The following is a 17354-nucleotide window of genomic DNA, read 5'->3' on the forward strand; positions in this document are numbered from 1 at the left end:
TCTTTAAAGTCTTCTCATTTAACTTTAAAGAAATGGCTGCATGGGACCCTCAATTTGTTTAACCTAACGGGCTAGATGGTTGAAATGGCCTCATCTCGTTTGTACCTTTTCTTCGTTTCGGGAATGCAAAACAGCTCAGAGCTGAGGGCACAGGCCCGCGCCCCCCAGAACAGTTGAAATAACTAATATATCTGATAACTAGGAACTAACATGGGCCAAAATCCTTAAGGATCCTTTCGATCATCTTGCTATACTTCTTAAGAAAGCAATTATGTTTCCGAGTCCCGTACTATCGTGTGATGAATTTAAAAACAAATCAAGGACGATAATAACTAGAATCGACAATGGTTTTGTCTCCAAAGCTTTGCCGTTCTTTCCTTTACGATTTCTCCCAGACTCTGAAACACGGTCGCGCAGCAGGCGAAATGTCCAGGTTGTCACTAGTTTAAATCAGTTGATGTGAAAACCTGTACCAAGTGATAAAAAAAAAATATTTGTCAACAAAACGTTGAGATGAAGCAACAGCTAACTTATACAGAGTGTGAAACTGGAAGATGAGGAACCTCATTTTCAATCCAAAAAAAGTTGCGGTTTAACAATGTCTTGTACCCTCTTCCGCTACGCCGAAACAACTAGGCAATCGGCACATTTCCACTAGGGGGTGCTGTGTCATCTCGCAGAATCCAAATCTCAAGAAATACACAATATTAATGGGGCAAACATAAAGAAAATGAAGTTTGTCATATCTTTCTCTCTATTAAATATGCCACCCCATTGTTCCCTGAAGCAGCTGCAGTAGTTTCTCTTTTATCTTTTGTCAAATTATATAATGCATTGAAAAGGATTTTTTAGTTTACAAAACAAAAATGTTCAACCACAGCCACGTTCTTCTGAATTATGGACTTTAAACTCCCAGGGTGCTCTTGAGAGAAAAAAAAACAGATGAGATCCATGGATTCTGGATCTATCACCTGGTGGACCAAATGGCCTCCTCTTTTAATGTTGGGAATCATTAGTCCGTTGTGCTTCCATGAATCCTAATAAATTCTGAAATATATATTCCCTTTTCAGGTTGTTTCCATGGAGCAGGTGTGATGCCTGAATGTTATCTTCAGCGACCCCGCAGAGCTCAAGTCCCCAACGGGACATGCTTGAGGAGACTGGGTATTGCTGTACGTGCCGGCCCACGACAAAATTCTGTGCGTCTGTAGAAAATACACCAGTTCAGTCTGTGTCAGTAGGTTTTATGTGTCATGCCTTTGTCTACACGACAGCAGGTGCGGTGCTCAGCTGGATAAGCAAGGCTCACGGGCTTCTGTCTAGAGCTGAGATCCTCTGAAAGGAGAATCCGAACCTTGGAATTCTGCAGCTGAACTACAGAGTTGACCTTGGCCTCCTGTTGGTGAGAGACTCCCAAACTTGTGGTCAGCTTTGGGAATGAATCCAGAGGATCTCCTGATGGACAGGATGATGCAGCGTGTGATGGAGGAAGCAGGACCAGTTCCTGTTCCGGATCCCGTTCCGGATTTTAACTTTCGTCTGTCTCGGATTGTTCTCTCAGTACCTGGACGCTGGACTGTTCCCCGGATTTCCTCCCTTGGACTGTTTGGACTTGTTTGCCTGCGCCACGCCCCCCGAGCATTGGATCACCGTCGTCACACCCCCCCCTTTCTGTCATCCCGTCCTGATCCTCAACGTCTTTTCCCTTTTTTCCTTCTCCACTTACTTCCAGATTATACCGTCTGCATAGGGTCCTAGCTATGCACATCACGGGAGCCTGGTTCGGCTCTCATTACACTTTTCCTGGAGCCCTGAGCTGTGCTGAAAAGTACTGCTCCAGAGGTCATCAGGTCATGAGCTCTCCACTCTTTGGAGGTCACAATCCTGGCTCTTTGCGGCTGGAGTAGCCTCTAGTTTATTTGAACCAGCTTTGCTGGCTGTCCTCTTTCAGCCCACAGTCCTGGAAATACACTTCTCTAGATTTTTATCACTTTGAATTCCACTTCAGGTCAGGAATTTCCACGTCAGAGGGTAATGATTCAGCTGGTGTCTTTTGTATAAAAATAGGCACCAGCAACTCTTGAACTCATGGAATTCATTAGTTGGAAGGAATTTGTTTTAAAGAGCTGGGCCTCCTCAGAAAACAGCTTGCACACCAGAGCACTGATAAATCACAGGGCAGCGACAGTGTTGGTAAACTCCAGACCAGCAAGCAGACACAAGGAAGGAAAGTCTGAATGCTCAAAACAGGGATGAACAGGGGGTTGAAATGCCACAAATGTGCAGGAGTAAAGATAACTAAAAAATACAGGAAAATCCTGCTCCTGCTGACAAGGCTTGAAAAACAGTGGAAGGCTGTATTCCTCATAATCTTAGATGAGATGAAACAAACAATATTTTTCACTTAATGGTGTTCATAATGAAAATATGGGAGGGATGACAACAGCCACGTTCAGTCAGTAATCTGTAATTACTCTTGAAGTCATTTCCTTAACTAAAACTTTATAAATACAGTACATATTCTCTCCCTGTTTTTTTGCATCCCACCTCCACCCCATCTCCTCCTTTGCAGCTGCCCTTGGGTCACTCCTTTCTCTACATGGAGGTCTCAGCCTCATCGTCTTATGATTAGGAGTCTAGCCCTCACCAAGCAGGTTAAAACAAATGTATTGACGTAAGAACTCCATAATCCTTTCAGTACGCTTAATTCTCGGGTTTTGTTATTCATAGTGAACCTCATGTTAAATTCGCTACACACTGGGTCTGTAATGGCAGATTGACCTACAGAAGATACACTGTCAGAGGGGCTCCACTAGAGGTCGCTGCGGAGCTTCCCTGACAGACTAATAAATTCTACAAAATGTCCATTTGTGAATATTCATACATGCGTGTTCACTTCTAGTGAGTCATGCAATTTGTATAAAGGGAAATGTTTGTGGCATGTTTTGTCAACAGATCAGGCTGTTTCGCTGATGGTAGCAGCTAGTTTCCAAATGAGCTTGTGAGTTTAGGGTAGTTTTTATCTCTTTCCACGTTTTGTTTTGTTTATTTTGTTACAACAACCAGTGAAGCCATGAAAGTCATGGGGTATTGATTGAGTTCAGATTTTGGAGCAGTTCATGGGTGACCCTGGTGCCATAAGCTCGTGCTTCCCAGTTTAGGTCCTGGAGTGCTGGAATGAAACCCAGAAGACACAGGAGCACTCCAGGGCCAGGACTGGGAAACACTGTCCTAAAATACACCACCTGTAACTGGGATCCTCCACACCCCTTTAATAGTCAATCTGATACTTTAGCAGGATCATTTGGCATGGTATTTTCACCAAGCACTCCCATGTTAGTTTGTTAAAAAATTAAAATGAACAGAAACATCTAAAGCCCCCCGAATCAGTGGTTATCACCCAGGATTTGGAGATTCCTGGGGCTCCACTGGGACTTTGCTGGGGTTCCCTAAAAACTAAGATAAACTTTTTACTTTTTTAACGTTTTAGACCAGCAGTGTGTAAACTCAATACTCTCATAACAGGTCAGGCCAGATTCATTATGTACATTTCTGCTTTTAATTTCCTGCAATTAACAGTAGCAATATTTACTATTAATAAAAAAATAATTTCATTAATGAACATGGAGGTACGTTCTGAGAGTGAACTCTTCATTCTCTTGAACCCACAAGTGTTAAGATCTTGAGAACATCTGCTCCACCTTTGATACACAATCAATCGTGTATAAAACATTCACCAACATATTTACATGCTCCAAACATATTTCAGAAGCACACAATAAATGTCCTGTTGTTACTGTGGTTAACTGCGTTTGTCATCATGCTCTCCTTTATTTTCTGTGTTGTGTTCTGTTTCATCCAATGATTTCACTATGCTTTACTGCAAGTTCTTCTGCTTTCAGCAGAGTATAACAGCGTGCACTCTCTCAAAGGAGAATATGTCAGATCAAGAGAACAAAGCAAGCTCTCTGACCGTACAGACCGTGCAGGACATCCACAAAAACAGGCCAGAAATCAACCCCATGAGAAATTGAAGCAGAGCACTGTTTTGATGAAGTGTATAAGAAGATGCCTGAACTGTAACGAATGGTGTGAAGAACCCTATGCAGGTCAGGTAGCGAACAAATCCAATGGGGCAAGGTAGGCAGGCAGTGTTGTATCTAGGAGGCTTGCAGAGAGGGTTAGCAAAAAGGTTTCGAGGGTGAAGAGCTCAAGAAAACAGTAGACTGTTTAATACCAAGTGGTGAAGCGAAGGTTGAGGAGGTTTAAAAGAAGCGAGAGACGTGATAGGATGATTACCTTGTGCATTGTCGTTTTCAGGAATTGGATCGGGCTGGTATCTGATTGACTGAGGTCGTGGGAATGTGCCGGCGTTGATCAGAATTATGTGACTGATTATGTGAGAGCGTGACATGAACCTGATGCGGAAGAGGTCACTTCTTGTGAATCCCAAAGTCCCTCTGTGAGACACGTAACTAAAAACTCCACTGAATGTAGCATGCAACTTCAAATTCAACTCAAAAGAATGGCAATTCTCCGGGTTCTTTTCTTTACATTTTGATGTCTTTTCAATGGTTAAATTCATGCCTAGGAGGATGTCAGACATCACCTCCCTGAGCCCGCAGCTTGGTAGAGCTGTGCCCTGTTACCAGTCCTAGACGTTACCCCTGCACCCTTCATTTTCACTGGGAGCTCAAAGGATCGCCCTTGAAGACTCTGTATAGCAGAAGCAATGCCCTCTCCCACATGGCATCACTATCAGCACTGAAGAGATTCAGTTCCTCGAGTCCTTCTGTGAGTGACTTTCCTTTAAGACCAAGAGTTCCTTCTGCTCAATCTTCTTTAAAGTCTTTCTTAGGGAGCAGTTTCCGTTTTTTTATTGTTTTTGTTGTGTTGTAATATCTGTTGTGCAAGACACAGGAAGCGCACTTTGAGAAAGAGCGGTGATTAGAAATAACCGATCAGAAGCAACACATGTAATGATCAGGTACTCTTCGGAATGGGAATGATGCCACAAAATACCAGAGAAGAGCAGAGTTGGGAAATCTCAGATATCAGAGTGTAAGACTAACTCCAATCCAATTAATCCACTTTAATGAGGAATGTCCCGTGTTTAAAAGTTCAATTGCACTAATTGGTCTAACTGTCTCAATTTGTTAAATCCAATATAGTTTCTAAACCTCAGTAGCTCATCATGTGTCATTCTACACAGTTTCACAATTTCACCAGCTGACTCAGTTTGGTTTGATGTTTTTTTGCAGGTTTTCTCAGCTTCTCATTATTGAAACAATGTTCTGAGAGGACATCTGAAATAGCATCAGCATCATTAGACCTGGAATCTGAAACATATGGCCTCTGAAATGATTTATAGAGGGAAAAGATAATAATGCTTAGGTTTTACCGGATCAAATCAGAAGACAGTAGCATTTGTGAAAGACATTTCTGTGTTACCAGGGCTCGCTCACTGACAGCACAATTTTAGCAATACAACCAAGCCTAAACACCCTAGTCTGCAGATAAATACTCATATACAGTATGCACTTTCTCTTTCTTCAGAAAAGATAACACAAAAGTTCCTTGACAGGATAACACAGGCAGTCTAACTGTGGTTCTCCTTTGTAACAAATGTTTTGCTGGCTGCAAACCTTAAATTTGGATTCATAAGTGGATCTCAGGAGCCTTAAGGTCGGGGTTTTGGAAAAGAGAGAGGACTCTTTTCTTTTTATTAAAAATAACATGGTAGCCAGGACCCTGGCAAGAAATTATAATAGCTGTATTTGTAAATAGGAAAGTGTTTATTTTCTTGATAAGTGCTTGGTGTAAAATGTACTGCATTCTTTTAACATTCTTTAAAAGAGTGTGCAATGTAACTTATACCTTTTCTCATCAGATTTATTTGGTTTCATTTGATGGTAATTGGAACAGTACAAAAAGAAACACCACACAAAGCAGAAGATCAGCTTACACTATTATAGTTACATTACAAATGTAGTCTATTGCACTAAGTGACGCAACTGACTTTGTTTTTGAGACGATAAGAGATAAGACCCTCCTAAGCCATTTTCTTCTTCTTTTCCTTCAACATTAGCAGCTCTATACTACCTCTGCCTTGTCCTGACATGTTCCGGGAAGAGAATCTTGTTAACACCCCTAAAGAAAGTCTTTTCTCTTTTTTTTTGACCAGATCTTTAGAGATGTGAAAGTTAACACAAGCGTCAGAATGAAAGGAGGAAAACAGAGACTCCAGATTGAAAGTTCGAGCTACAGCCAGATACCCACAGGCTGCCCAAGTCAACCCAACAAGTTCTTTAAGAAAGCAGAAGATGTTTGCCTTGATCAAACAGCAAAAGGAAGCTTATAAAACAGAAAACTTGGGCACTGAGTGGCCATAGAGGGAAAAACAATTGTTTTCCCTCTATGTGAAAAGCTGTTAATAAAGCTCCACGCCATATTTTATCTTTTATGATCTATACAGCTTCCCACAGTAAAATCACCAAATCATCTGTTTTATTTTTTTCTTCTTTTAAACAGCTACAGTTCACTTGATTTTACACAAGAGTGATACAGGAGAAACTTTAGAGAAGGAGAGAAAGGCACTGGTGCATGAGCTTCCTCAATACTCAGTCTGTGTGTGAGTGTGTGTGCACTGTACACTGTAAGTGTGCGCACAGTGGCACGTTGGTTAGCATTGCTGCCTCACAGCTCTGGGGCCCTGGGTTCACTTCCAGACCTGGGACGCTACCTGCAAGGAGTTTGTATGCTCTCCCTGTGTTCCTGTGGGCTTCCTTCCTGTGCTCCAGATTCATCCCAAACTCCAAAGACATACTGGTAAGTTGATTGACTCCTGGGAAAATCGGCTCTAGTGTGAGTGTGTGTCTGTCTGTGTTTGTGTCTGTGAGTGTCCTGCTTTGGACTGGCGTCCCATCCAGAGGGTACCCCACCTTGCACCCGTTGCTTGCAGAGATAGACTCCTGCTCTCATGCGACCCTGATCTGGATGAAGCAGTTAGAAAATGGATGGATATAAGGAATTCAGCCATCAGCCAGACATCTTGCCCCCTGCATAAATATGGGCAGTAATCTTTCCTTCCCAGCTTTTATTGCATTATAACTCCTCTTGGTGGAGAACTGACAACCTCATTCCTCACAGCCATGTCTCTGTACCAAAACAGGGTATATAGACCTATATATGATATAAGATATACAGGATACTGTCCGCTAAACTGCAGGGTATTGTCACTTTTGGTGTGCTTTCCAAGGTAGTTTTGCTTTGTTTTACAATTTTCTCTCTTCGTTTAACATCTTGTTGCCAGGTTTAAGAAAAAAAAAACATTTGATTTAATTTGCCAAAGTTACATTTTATATTAAATATATCATGAAAATGCACCGCACAAGCCAGGCTGTGGCAACGCATTTCTTGTTGAGACAACAGGATGCTGTTGTATACATGTTGAAACTCCAGTGAAGATTACAGATAAACTGTTAATGAAGTGTGATTCATTTACGAGAAGCAGAAAGATCAGCTGCAGGTGGAAGTTAACATCCTGCTGAAACGGATGGCAACAGAAGAAGATTGACGTGAGTGAGCACTCAGTGTTCAGTTACAGAAAGACAAGGCGTCCTGCACTGCTGTGCTTTCTCCATACCTGTTGTGCTTTTTGGATGACACAAGAGACATGCAAGTTTTGTTTGCAATAACTGAAAAGAAATTGTTTTCTTTAACTCTCAAAGTGCACAACAATGTTAAAGGATATATGCATGAAAAACATTCCCCTTTGAGAGCAAATGCAAATCTGGTTTTGCCCTTTTGCGTTAATATAATTTAGATTTCTTCCGTCATACCCATTTCAGTGCTGAGTCATAAGGTTTTCATATGTCTGATTGCTTGTGAGTTATTCTTATACATGTCATTCTCAACTTGTCTCAACCAAAAAAATCAGAACTGCGAAACACAGTTTCTTTCTTGAATGAAAACCCTGTGTGTCTAAACGATAAATCAGCAATTATTCTGACCGTTTTAACTTTCAAAATATACAAGCCAGTCTAAAGGTGTCTAGTGTAGTATACCGACATTGGGCATTAAAGAGCATTGCAAATTGCTTATACGGATGATTTTTTTTCCCTGCAAGACAGAGCTTGCTTTGCAAGCCTTCTTACAAACACGCTCATGTATTTACAGCAGCGACACATGCAGAACACTGATCACCGCTCAATTGTGTGAAAGAGGTGGGGTTCAGTGTGTCAACAAAAACCCAGCAGGAATAGACATGTCTAGAGCTGAGGCCAAAAAAAAGTGAAAAAAGAAACAATTTTCCAGGCAGATGACTTTGACCTCAGTTACTGTTACTCAGTTACTATTATACTCAGAGGCCAAAATCTAACGAACCATTTAATATTATGTTGGAGCTGTTGCTGCACTGGACAAAACTGGTACACAGTTTATTCCCTATCACACCACTGATTTGTGAATAAAGAGTGAAGTTGCACTGTTTGGCTGTCCTCGTCAGCTCCGTAACTGATGCTGAATTGAATAAGGAAGGTGCTGAAGTCAGGTCAAGCACTCAGGTCAGGAATCTCAGTCTCCTTGTTCATTCAAGTCTTGATTTTGTGGATCATATTCATAACATTGTGAAAGCCTCCTTCTTCTCTGTCATATCATTGCTCTAACCTGTTCATATCTCGCCCAGCCATGGATAAGCGCAAACATTTGTCTTTTTCAGAATTGTTATAGTAATCCATTGCTCACTGAGGTATCCAAACCTGTTCTTAGCAAGCTGCAATATGTTTTAAAAAAACAAAGCTACTAGGATTTGAATAACTCTGGATTTCTGATTAATATTGAAGACATTACTCTTACTTTAAAGGCCTTGAATGGTTTGTCTCCAGACTGCCTCAGTGAGCCGTGAGCTCCCTGTAAAACAGTCCCCCAAGTCAGACTCTGAACTTTGGGAGATCCTGCCTTAGGCTGTGTTATTGCAAGGCTGTGAAATGATCACTCAGTCCACAAAGATAGAAAATACAATTCTCTGTTCTTCCAAATACTATCTTAAAACTCTACTTTTGTCCCTACACTTGTCATTTTGTTTTCAGTTTTGTGTTACACTTTGTCTCCATTCAGCTCTAATATCTTTGTGCTTTCTTTTGTTGTGAAACTCTTGTTGTGAGATGCCATCATGCAATGTGCAAAACAAAATAATGATTCCTCTTCCTATTATGTTAAATACTAATAATAACAATATTAACAACAACAACAACAACAACAACAACAACAACAACAATAATAATAATAATAATAATAATAATAATAATAATAATAATAATAATAATAATAATAGTAGTAGTAGTAGTAGTAGTAGTAGTAGTAATGCCCCAGCATAAGTAATAATCACAGTTTTAATGCCAGATAAAAGGGAATGAGAGCTCGAAGAATCATGTTCTCAGTCAGTGACACTGATGGCCCTCAGACACAATCCAGCAACACAGGGGTGTCACAGGACGACTGTGATATGAGGATGTGGCTAGAACAGTGCAGGCTGGCCGTGACACACTGGCTGTCAGTGTCCCCCCTGTGAGGGAACTGTGCAATAAGGGAAATGCTCCTCACAACACAGCAGTCTAAAGTCCACTTCTGACGTGTGGCTTCGTTAGTGCGCTTGTGCACACTTTGTTTCCTGCAACAGCCGGGCGGTTCGGGTTAGCTCAAGCCAGCTACCGCACTTGATCCCACTAAGACACCGAACGCTCTGCCGCAGCCTCAACTCATCCAGCCCCGTCTTTTGAGAAGCTGACTCTGGCTTTTCTTCAGTGACTTGACGGCCCTGACTGGCAGACCTGTATGGGTTTCTACAATAAGAGCTGATCTAGAACAGGGAACAGGAACAAGGGGTAGGTAGTTACCTGTTCGTCTTTTATCTGTAGCCTGGAGGTCTACGTTTAGCCTGCTGATATAGGACAGATCTTTTTCTTTAAAAAGTGAAAAAACCTGTTTTGAAATCTATAGCTCAGAGGTTGCTATATGCAAGAGGGAAGAAAAAAAACGTTAAACTATTGATCTGTCTAGATTAAGATCTGTGATCAAAGGAAAAGAAGCTTTCGGGCATGCGTGTTAATCTGTGTCACAGGTGTGAGGAGATGCTAAAGATCATTTTTCAATTTCTCAGTTTGCTCTTTTTTTGCTATCAAGATCTTTGCCGCTGTGACTGGTCAGCTCTCTTCATGTTATCTGTGAAATGTAGTTTTTGCAACTGTTCACAATAAAGAGGATCTCAGTACAGGGTTACACAGGGGTCTGGGTGTGTAAGTTACAGATTAATCATGCGATTTTCATTTACTATGAGAGGAGGGGGGGCTGCCTCCTCACAGTGAAAGAGAAACCAACTCTAGCTGACCTGGAAAGGGAACTGAGATATTCTTACAGAGGGTGTACACTGGTGTACAATATGTCGCAACATACAGTACTTATCCCTTCAACATGGTTTCTCATACACTTCATTTCAGTACATAGTCACCTATGTAATTTTCCCTCCCTCCAAAAAAGTTACATAGCTGTGCAAACGTCTTAGACATTTTGGCATTGCTGTGCTCTTTTCACTGATGGTTTTTTCTTCTTTATACAGAAACACAATTAAGATCTTTAGAAACACTTCTGCAGGTGCACAGCTGATGATGCTCAGAATTGTCAGTTTTTTTGAGAAGGTGTTTTCACTTCTTAAAAAGAACACCACCTCCGCTCACAATGGACCAGATGACCTCCCCTTGTTTGTAATCATTCTGATGCGCCTGCCTTCTTGTGTTCTGTGTGTTCACATGTGCCTGCCTTCCTGTGTTCTTGTGTTGATGTTGACGTAATCTTATGTTCTTTGTCTTATGTTCTTGCACTCTTCCATTCTTATGTTCCTATGTTTTGGGGGCTTTTGTGACACAGCTTTAAATCTACTGTCAAACATGAGGGAGAGGAGGAAAGCTGGACCTTCCAGCTTCAATCCCCAAAAGCACTGAAAAACAAGCAAGAATGTGACGTCCCACAGTAAAGCATGTCAACACCTTTCTGTCAACACAAAGAAGCCCTCCGAAGTGTTTCCAAACTGATTCTTTATGTGATACCAGTAACAGTGCCATGATTTGCAAGGAAGCAGACATTCAACTAATTTCTTTGTGTATTTATTTATTGATTGCACTGGGTTGAGGGATGTGACTGGCTGTGGCTTTCGTATTTGACAGAGAAATACTGTTAGGAAGCATTGGTTAATTTGTTTCCTTTTTTTTCCTGAGAGAGTTTTCATTTCCCAGGAGAGTGCTGGAGCTGTCAGTCTGCTGAGCTGCCCTGGCAGTGTTGGGAGTTTGCAAACCCACACAGCTGTGGCGTTAGGAGAGACAGAAGAGAGCACTGCTGCAGGCAGCTAGCTGGACAAAGATTTCATTTACTTGGATAACTTCGCTATATCTTCCCAGAAAACTGCTATCCCTAACTGCCCAGTTCCAGACAGCTCCCAACAATAGGCCTACAGTAGATCTAGAGAACATGGCCAAGACTCTAGCATGTTTTTGACAGTAATTTGAAGCACTACCAATTACAGAGCCAGATTATCCCTACTTTCTCCTTATGAGCAGTGTGTTGTGAATTGCAGTTGAGCCAAATTGCCAAATCTGGTATGATATAGCTTCTCTAGCCCAGGTGCCACACGATTGCAAGTGCAAACAAACCAAACTAAAACAGGAACCTGGAACTAAGAACATTGTGGCTGTGTGGTTGTGGCTTCACCAAGGCAACAGGCTGGGGACTTACAAAGCATAAAGCAATTAAACTGTCTGACACAGAATTTACTGTAGGACCTGCAAAGTATGTGGATAGCATAGACATTACACCAGGAAACAATATGCATCGAAGTTTTTAATTGTTGAAGCCATTGAGACGCTGTTATGTTTGTTCAGCTATTATTCCTAAGAAAGGTGCTTTCCTACAGCTCCCTTCCTCATATAAGCTGGACAATGCTGATACAGGGTCAGTCATGACCAATCCCATCAGTCTTCAGCAAAATCTTTAGAACCTGCAGGTTTCCTCTTTGGGTGAATTGCAGGCTGTCATGATTTTCATATAGTTTATATTGTCTTTGTGACAGTTACTCCTATTCTCTGAGAAAGCAGTTGTTATGATTTTGTATGTAAATCTCATCCACAACTCACTTTAGGAGGAAAGGAAAAGGGTATAAATATAAAACCTGGGATATAAAGAACTGTCGTCACTCTGTGGACATAAAAACAGATTATATTTGTCATGCAGAGAGTTCCCATAGCTAACCTAAAAATACTCCTGCACTGTTTGTTTTCAAAACACAGATTCCCTAGAGGAAGGTACTCCAAGTGTATGTAGTGATCATACATAAACTTCCCACCCAAATAACACCCCACCAGAAATAACATTTAATAATTAGAGATTTCATTTGAGCAAAACCTCTGAGAGTCTCCTTAAATACCACTTTCAGTGTTACTGATGCCATGATTCATAGAAAACACAAAGGAATGTTCTGACGCTGTGTGATACACCTTCTTGCCCGTTGCAAATAGATATAGATATATATATGTATTAATTTGTTTCTAACACCAGCTGAGTTCATTTGTGCCGACCCACTAAGGACGTGAATGTATATGTGATCCTGCTGGACTGGAGGCAAGACAGTGTTCATCTGTGTCTCATTTGTCAGTCCGCAACTAGGAGAAGGCAGGCGTCCTCACTGATGTAGCTCTTTCAGAAGAAACAAAGCCAAAGACATTTTGTACAAGAAGGGAGCAAAGACGTTCTAGATCAGGGTGTGCAGTTTTTTTCTTTCAGTCAAAAGGAGTGGATGACAGGCAGCCCAGCATCCTGAGAAGCCCCAGACACACGCCAATAATCAAGCTGTGGAAAGAGTTACAAATACCTCCACCCCCCCTCGTCCCTGTCTCCGATAACCCCAGAGGCTGCTGCCTTGGTGGAGGACTTGGAGGTGTTGGTATGGCCTGTTGACGGGGTGCTGGGGGACACAAAGGCTAGGGGAAAGAGTGGTCCAGAGGCCCATATTTATACTCTAGAGCCAGTGATTGGAGGAAACGTTTCCTCCAAAACAATGACTTTTCCTTTGTTCAAGGTTTCGTTATGATTTCCATTGAGAAAAATAACCTCCTGGCTATAACAGCAGATCAGAACAAGCAGAAAAGCATGCTAAGAGAAAGAAATAGAACTATAACAAGTATTTTATTTCCCTTCTGACACAGCTGCCTCTCTGACCATGCCTCTACTTGCACAGATACCTCTGTATGTGTGAGAACAATTGTGCACACTGCACACTCTGAGTAGTTCAGAGAGCATTCTCTCCAGGAAACGCAGAAGAGGTGAAAACTGTCAGTGCCTGTGCCTCCTAGCACCTCATACTAAACAAGAGTTTGTGCCCAGTTCTGTTTTTAAATTTGGCTAGTCAGTTCTGTGATCCATTACAATTAAAAAACATAAAGACAAGCAGTTGATGTTTTATAGCAGCCTACTGAATAAACAAGAAACCTTTGATGAGTAACAGAAAATCAGGGTCACTATGTTTGTGACTGACTGCATACTCAGTCATAAATCATAAATACACAACTCTCTTGCCTGGGTGAATGGTGCAGAACTCGAATTAAAATGTAGGTGAATGCAAGACTCACTTCCTCTGAGCACACTACAACACCCAGGAACCCATCAAACAAAAACGCACAAGTCACCTGCCTTTGTGCTGAATAATGGATCTGTTGTGTTGCTCTAAAACGCAAACACTTACTTTCTGGGACCAGCAGTAACACTGATAATATGTGGACAGTTGACATTCTATTAATAGCTTGGAGGCCTTCCCGTGCAGTGTTGCAATTTTCCTGTTTAGCTCTATCACTCACTTAATAGCCAACCTAAGTAAACCATCGCAAACAGAGAGAGACTTTAAAATAAAACAGTCCTCTGGGAAAAAGCTGCTTATGGTCTAAAGGGTAAATAAAGAAATAGGCTGTGCATATTGTATTGCGTCATCAAGGAGAATCTATACAAACTGCCAGGGGACTTTTTTTTTGCGCTGCTGTATTTTAGAGCATGATGCCCTCAGTGTTTGGCTAACAGCTAACAGCTCCAGGTCAACTTCTTTAGCAAGCCTGTCCGAGGTTTATAGAGATAATAATAAATAATAAACTTTATTTTATATAGCGCCTTTAAAGGTGGCTTCTCAAAGCGCTTTACAGGATGGCAATAACAATAAATAAGAAGAGTATAACAATAAATAAGGAGAATACACAAGATAAGACACAATTACAATATATAGAGGAGTGGTACTAAGGAGTGGATGGTGGTACTAAGAAGAGCAGAGGGGTGAAGAATGGAACCAGTTAAGTAAAGGCTTTTCTGAAGAAGAAGGTTTTGAGTCTGGATTTGAAGGAGTTTAGAGAAGGTGACTCTCTGATATCCTTGGGCAAAGAGTTCCAGAGCTTGGGGGCATAACAGGAGAAGGCCCTGTCACCCATACAATGTAGACGGGCTTGGGGGACAGTAAGGAGGGCAGAATTTGAAGAGCGGAGGTTGCGAGGTGGGGAGTAGGGCGATAATAGTTCAGACAGGTACTGAGGTGCCAAGCCATGCAGAGCCTTATAGGTGAGCATAAGGATTTTAAAGTCTTTTAATTTGACCGGAAGCCAGTGCAAGGACTCCAGGACAGGAGTAATGTGAACACTTGCACTAGACCTGGTCAGGATTCTGGCTGCTGAATTTTGGACATACTGCAGTTTGTTCAGAGTAGATTTTGATACCCCTGCGAGTAGAGCATTACAGTAGTCAATTCAAGAGAATACAAATGTGTTGATCAGCTTTTCAGCCACAGCTAAGGTGAAAAAAAAGATGTTTTGACAGTATGCTGCACATGTGGGTCGAATGTTAAGCCAGAATCGAATATAACCCCAAGGTTTTTCAATTTTGATTGAAGCTCAAGTACAGAGCCATCTACAGAAAGAGTTACAGGACTGGCTTTACGAAGTTGATGGGGGGTACCAATAAGCATGACTTCAGTCTTGTCGCAGTTGAGATGAAGGAAGTTTTGAGTCATCCAAATTTTTATGTCAGAGATGCAATTAGATAGAATAGAGACAGCCACATCAGTGTCAGGTTTGGTATGGATGTATATTTGAGTATCGTCATCGTAAAAATGAAAGCTGAGACCATGTGATCTTAAAAGCTGACCAAGAGGGAACATGTAAATGCTGAAGAGCAAAGGGCCCAGTATTGAGCCCTGAGGGACACCGGACTTAACAAGACCAATTTCAGACCTGTACCGATTAAGAGAGTACAGATGTGGGCCATAGGGACATACAACAGATAATACAGAGGAACAAGCAGGGTTTCTAAAACATTTTTAGTGACAGAGAATATACATTTGTATTGTTTTACTGGGCATTCACTGAATGAGTTCAAAACTTCAGGGCAAATGTGCACTAATCATGTCTTAATGAAAATGCAATGGCTGCAGCAAGATAAAGGCAGTCTGCTGAATGACTCTGGAGGGCAGGAATGTCAGTGTCCAGGGCTGCCGGACACTTCGCTGTTGCCTTGTTCTCCAGTATCATACCAGTGCAAACCGATTCTCCTGCTTGGTCTGGCAATGAAAGCAATCATCAGTGACTAAATGCAAAATGAGCCATGTAAGTGTTGGACTTTCGATAGAAATGTCACAAGGGGTACTACAACAATCTTTTTAAAATGCTTCTAAAGTTAAAAAAACAAATGATATCAAGCTGCCCTATAATTTTTAACATTTCATTGACACACTGACTCATGACTCACAACAGTTGTAGTATCTGAAGGAGAGCAGTGATTTTCAATCTTGATCTTAAAGAGTCTCCATCCACCCAAAATCAACATTTCTGTTTAATACATCACAAACATGTTATTGGCATCTAAACTTTGTTTTTGTAGCACCAGCAAGCAGAATGTAACACTCCCTACACTTCTAGTGACCTTTGGAACACTCTAGGACTTTGTGACTCAAAGTCCTCAGTGGGTGGAAGTCTCAGTGCATTGACACATCACTTTGACTCGGGACTGAATCACTGAGTCAGCTATTGCCGGTCATACTCAAGAGCTTCAACTTCTGATGTCAAAAACAATAGTTTCACCATTCTGTCTTTTGCTTCTTACAACAATCCGAACTGCTCTCTGATTTGTCTTGTCAACAGGAGGTCCGTCTCAAGACACAGCTGTTCACAAATACAAACATATAATGCAATAGTAGCACAATCTGTAAGTAAGTCCTAATCAAAGTTAGAATGCGTGGCCTAGAATTCACATTCTGCACTACTGTGCTGCTATATTGGCCTGAGTAACCCTCTCTGTGTAGTACTGTGATTGATGTTCAATAAGAACTCTGTTGTATGGTTTCTGCTCCACACATGGGTTGACAATGCATCATTTATTTCACAAAATAAGGGGACAGCTTCAGCAGGATAAAGGTAATCTTTGTTGAACACACCAGACATACACTGTATGCCAGTGCGGTCTTGTGAAGGGGTGGATCAAGTATGATTACAATTTAACATGCTGAGAGATGCTTTTAAAATGAAACAATTTTGGTTTCCATATTTTCACAAAAGAATATATTCACAAGTTATCAATATAAATGATTTTATTCACTTCATTTCTGAACAATCAATCGACCAAACCTGAGAAAATATATCTTGGTCGCCTGCATATTTGTAAAACACCACATACAGTAGAATGGACAGCAAGTGTGCAAAGACGATTATGGTGATATTCACGTGTTAATGCTCCTGTCAATATAGGTATAAAAAGCCACACAAAACCTGCACTAACAATGTCACAACTAAAATGCAAAAACTCCAGACAGATGAAAGGAATATGCTGGATGTCCAGGGTGTCCAGACATCTCACTAAGCACTGGTCACTAGCGTCATGTCTGCCATCACAGCACAATACCGTCTCTCTGAGTGCTAAACATGACACTACTCAGGACTGACAGAGCAACAGCTGGCTTGCATTGGATCAGCCCATGCGTTGTCGTGTTGTGTAGTAAATCCACACTACTACTACTCCACATTTCTGAGCTGTGTGCTGCACCTCTGGCTCAGGGTCATGATTTCTCAGGGAGAAATAAACACACTCATAAAGCTGACATCACATCAGCTACAAACACTGCAGAAGGAAGACAAACGAGATACTGGAGTCGTTTATTGAAGAAACAAGCCCCTCAGCATTTAACTTCAGTTGATTTGCTGCCCCGGCGTTATGTGCAGACCAGTCGGTTCTGCACAGGCAGAAGATGACATGAATCAGCCTGTTCACGTAGTGGAATTTCACAC

At 41.5% G+C, this 17354-nt stretch overlaps 2 protein-coding genes across 6 annotated transcripts in view; one reads left to right on the forward strand and one right to left on the reverse strand.

Annotated features, from left to right (window-relative positions):
• cry4 (cryptochrome circadian regulator 4) overlaps positions 1 to 17354 on the reverse strand; it is a 43615-nt gene that overhangs the window by 20688 nt on the left and 5573 nt on the right. The gene's annotated exons all lie outside the window — the stretch shown is intronic.
• Positions 6701 to 17354, forward strand: part of dennd2db (DENN domain containing 2Db) — a 37451-nt gene continuing 26797 nt past the window's right edge. For 4 of the 5 annotated variants that reach the window (XM_088920256.1, XM_088920258.1, XM_088920259.1 and 1 more), the window contains exon 1: positions 9633 to 9884. The gene's annotated coding sequence lies outside the window, so the exon portion shown is untranslated. Of the gene's footprint in view, positions 6829 to 9632; positions 9885 to 17354 lie in introns of those variants that run through there. The other variant, XM_088920257.1, reaches the window with a different exon arrangement.

The sequence above is a fragment of the Atractosteus spatula genome, chromosome 7 (genome assembly GCF_055471065.1).
Source record: "Atractosteus spatula isolate fAtrSpa1 chromosome 7, fAtrSpa1.hap1, whole genome shotgun sequence".
In the NCBI taxonomy this organism is placed as follows: domain Eukaryota; kingdom Metazoa; phylum Chordata; class Actinopteri; order Semionotiformes; family Lepisosteidae; genus Atractosteus; species Atractosteus spatula.